We start from the raw sequence: 5000 nt of genomic DNA on the forward strand, positions 1-5000 counted from the left end.
GTGCACGTGTGTGTGTGTGTGTGTGTGTGCATAGACTTTCAACCCACTATCGAAGAAATAAGATCAGAGATACAAAATTTCCGTACGTAACCGGTTAATGGTTAAACCTGTGACAGGGAATGTAAACCCTCTTTAAGCTTTCTTGATTTATTGAGGAGATATTTACAGCATGGTATGTAATCCCGTATGGAGGGAGTCCCCAGGTGCTCCCTCTAAGGAGAGGTCTACCCTCGGCGACGCAGTCGCCACATATATATGTGTATATGCCTATCTTTGCATATCTGATGTAGGGTTTAAAGTTAGATCATAGGTTTGGGGTTTATACAATACTATTTATGTATTGGTTGCAGTATTAAGTGTCTAGTTAGTTTTAGAGATTATGTCTTGGTATGGTGTATGGTTTGCAATTATAATTATGTATGTGAGAATATGTAGTTTGGTACGCATAAGGAAATTATTCATTTGTCTGGCGACACTATGTACTTGTTTTGGTAACATTCCGCTGGGTGATGGCGTGATGTATGTTGCATGTGTGGGTCTGGTGTTTACGATTTGGGAATGTGGAGGTCAGCAAGATCGGTGGTATTGCAAGAGGCCAGTGCCTGTCGGCACCTTCTTGCATGCATGTGGATCATATGTCAGGCATGTGACATATCGTAATGTTTAGTAATGGTGTATGGATACACGTATATTTCGACCTGTATCTGCGGTCTTCCTCAGCAGATAGATACAAAAAGTAGTGAACAAGAATAAATATAGGCATATGGCTTACAATTAGGAGACGGGAATAGGGGAACTCATGTCACATGTCCTTGATGAGGTTGGGCCAAAGGTTGACAGTTGGTGAGGTCTGGTCCAGTCGCTTTTGGAACTAATTTATTGGCCCCCGTCCAAATGATACAGTCTGGAGGCCATTGACCATTAAAGGTATTGAAATTTGGGTAGTGTTCAATAAGGGAGGATTCAATTATTTTTCTCTGGAAACTACAATGTGGTTTGTAAATGATGGTAGCATTTTCGCAGTCCATGCGATGATCTTCCTTAATGGTATGAAGGAACACCGCCGAATTCTCTTAACCCATTAAACTCCGATGACAAGATTCTTGTCATTTGGTCAAATAAAACAAAAAATCATAAAACACCAAAATGTTTGATCAAACACCAGAAAAATATGACGTCAGTCCTCGCACGAAGCGAGGACTGACGTCATATTTTTCTGGTGTTTGATCAAACATTTTGGTGTTTTATGATTTTTTGTTTTATTTGAACAAATGACAATACATCTTGTCATCGGAGTTTAATGGGTTAAGCATATCTGACAGTTTTTTTGTTCTTTGATTCTTGTGGTTAAGTCTCTTCCTGTTTAACCTCAGTACACATCATCGCAGTCTTTGTAAAATAGTTTATATACCCCGGGCTGTTATCCACATGAGTTCTACGGTGTATATTTACTACTTTTCTAAATATGCTGTTGGGGTTAGTTAAATGTAATTCTAATGTAGTTATTAGGTAATAATTTGGAAACAACGTTGATGGATTCATCATATTATAATGTGATATTTTTGTTACTCCAATTGAACTTATTATCAAAGTTAGGCGTCTTATAAAAATTGCTTTTTGCATTAGAACTTTGGACAAAAAACATTTCGGATATCCTAATTTTGGTAGTTGTGAGAGCACCAGTTCTAACTCGGTGTCCAAGTGTTGTGGTCTACTCTACATATCCTAAGTGCTCTTAGGTATAGACCCAACGCTACACTGTATTTGATCTTATCCGGATGATGGCTAAAGAAATGTAAATAGCTGCCGGTGTGGGTAGGCTTCCTGCACACAGAAAAGGACAATTTGTCCGTACACCTGATCACCAATATGTCCAGAAATGGGATTTTCTCTCCTTCATCCCATTCCACTTTGAAATAAATATAGTGTGCAGGGTTATTTAATTTACAAAAAAGAGATTAAAAAAGCCCCATTTCTCATTTCAAAACAGTAAAAATATCATCAACATATCTATACCAAAACATGTTAGTTGGCTTAATAGTACACATTCAAAATATTCCATGTACAGTACAAATTTGTGAGCACTGGAGAACGATAAGAACCCATGCTGCATCCGTATCAGAATCAGAATCTTTGAAGGAAAAAACATTGATATTAATACATGAACGGGTCAGACTAATAATCTTTAAAACAGAAATTGGGAATTGGTGCTAATATTAGTGCAGTTTGGTTTCCAAGAACCTTAAGACCTCTTCTATGTTAACATTAGTAAATAAGGAAACTATACCGGAACGTAATCATTTTTTTTTTTTGTCTCTTAATTTTGTTCACAAAATATACAGAGTGCTTTACATGAGAATTATATAAATTAGAGAATTAGAAATTTAAATGAACCTTAGATTCTCCGGCGATCTTTTCCTACTATTAGCCGGAGATTTAGAGAGTAATCCTGAGCCCACTGCAAAATACACAAGTCCAACATGCTCCAAATCCATCACCTAAAGCCGAGAGAAAAATGGCACAGTTCAGTGCAACTCATACAAAACGCAGACAAGAAATACATCCCTAGAGGCAACAGAAAATCACACAATCCTAATTTCTCACGAGAAATACAAGGGCTCATCAGACAACGCGATACACTTATTCCTCAGAACAAAGCACATCAAATACAAGCACTAAACACTGGTATTGATAACAAAATACATGAACAAAAAAACACAAAATGGCAAACATTTGTCAACACACTTAATCACGAAACAAATGCCAGAAAAATGTACAAGACATTCAACAGCACTCCACTGTCTAATAATAACACAACACGCACTCACACAGCAATAACCACAATAATAGTCAAATTACTCTCAAACAGACAACAAGCAAACACATAAATAATTTTGCACAGACAAGACATCTTTCCCTGTACTCTGACAACTGACCCATCATTTGACGTAAGAGAGACTTCCCCACTTCATAGACAGCCAGGCGAAACATATAATTCAGAGCCTCAAGCACTCACCCGCCTGTGGACCTGACAATATAAGTAACATCCACCTAATACAAATTGAACCAAATGGCATACACACACTCACCAACATTGAAAACTACAACTATTCACACAACAGTATACCCTACATCTGGAAGCATGTGAAAATCGGTCACCATCCCCAAACTCAACAAAGCCCCAACAGTTCCAGCATCACACCGCCCAATCACACTTCTCTGTACTCCCTCCAAGCTCATAGAACGCATCATATTGCAACTTGTCACACCACATACCCCCTTGCTGAATTACAACTCACTTTTAGACCACTACACTCTCGAAACACTGTTCTGGTAAACCTCACACAAAAATTTTGATGGCATCAATTCAGATAAGCCCCCACATAAGTAAAGCTCTCGATTCCATCCCCCATCAGAATCTCACAAACAAAATATTCAACACAGACATGCACAATAATACCAAACGATGGCTAGTTAATTATCTGGCAGGTAGAGATGCCTATGTGTTATATAATATCCAATCATCATACACTAGAAACTTTAAGAACGAAGTAACAGAGGGCTCAGTTCTATCCCTCCCCCACTCTTTAATCTATACATGCACGATGTACCCACACCTGACACCTCAAGAATACAAATCTCTTCTTATGCCGACAACATAACAATTATATACACACACCGTAACGTAGACAAAGCTGCAGAAATACTACAGCCATAACTTAATATACTTAATACCTGGTTCACTACAAATAGACTCAAAATACCCCCAACCAAATCTACAGCCCCACTTTTTACCAGTTGAACAGTGGAACACAAATACGTACCACGCCTCTATATCAACAACGCTCAACGCTCTCATACCACACCCACCACTTAAGGATTAAATGCGCACCTAGACTTAATGTGCTTAAATCGATTGCAGGAACAACATTTGGGCAAAATCAAGAAAAATACTAGAGTATACAATCAATGCATACGCTTAGTGATTAATTACTCGAACCCTGCATGGGCCCTTAATCTCACTAAGACACACGAAAACACCCTACAGATCATACAAAACAAAGCCTTAAAAACTGCATGAAGACTGCATGAATACAACACCTACAGACCATTTGCACCATGAAACGAAAGTCCTCAAAGTCAAGGATCACCTTGTCATGAAAGGCACACAAACACAGCACACCCACCACACTACATAGCAAGCAGAACATCCACATACGCCAAGAAATATCAAAACAACACCCTAATATCTATACCACAAACAAATACTCTCTTCTCTTCTTCCACAACCACCAGACACCAACCTCTAGGCTGATGGGCGGAAGGAGTTGTAGTGATAATGCTAAAGTCACCTCGATCAAGCTCTAAACCTGCATGAGACAATACTGAAAGACAATACATTGCTGCATGTCAGACCCCCTGATATTCATCCCTCTGAATCATCTCTCCTTCGAAAAGACAGAATCCACCTGGCCAAGCTGCAATGCGGCCACCATCCAGCCGTTCTGGGCTACCAGAAGAGGCTAGATGACAGCGTTGCAGACAACTGCACACTTCACCTCGTACTATACACCACGTTATAGAAAACTGCATTGCACACAATAACGCACGCCAACAACACAATATACTCACTATAAAGGATTTGTTCGAAAACTCCGTCCCAGCCGTAGCGTTCCTCAGGAAGATGGGACTACTGGAAATGACAACTTACAATATGCCATATGCATTGTTCTTGTGAACTTTATACAATTTTCTTTGTTCGTTTTGCATTCAGAATGTTTGCAACACATGCCACTATCCTTTTGGTACAGTTTCGAAAGAGCCAATGTTTAAATGGAGGAAAATAAAAATCTTTCCCTGTGGTTCCCTGTCGCGACTTTTTATTCTTTAGGTCTCTTCTTCCCCCTGGTCTTCCAGTGACGTCACATTTCCACCAACCCCGACCCCGTGTTGTTTTGACGTTGTCGTTGATGTCCATTGTACAACCCATGATGATGATA

General features: G+C 39.3%; 1 protein-coding gene across 1 annotated transcript in view; it reads right to left on the bottom strand.

Moving 5' to 3' along the window:
• Positions 1-1294: 1294 nt before the first annotated feature.
• The window catches only part of LOC143024987 (cytochrome P450 6k1-like), a 19164-nt gene continuing 15458 nt past the window's right edge, over positions 1295-5000 (bottom strand). Inside the window, exon 7 of the mRNA XM_076184543.1 lies at positions 1295-5000. This exon is cut by the window's right edge and continues 508 nt beyond it. The gene's annotated coding sequence lies outside the window, so the exon portion shown is untranslated.

This window comes from Oratosquilla oratoria, chromosome 4, assembly GCF_046742065.1.
Source record: "Oratosquilla oratoria isolate Oo_2021 chromosome 4, ASM4674206v1, whole genome shotgun sequence".
Classification (NCBI taxonomy): Eukaryota; Metazoa; Arthropoda; class Malacostraca; order Stomatopoda; family Squillidae; genus Oratosquilla; species Oratosquilla oratoria.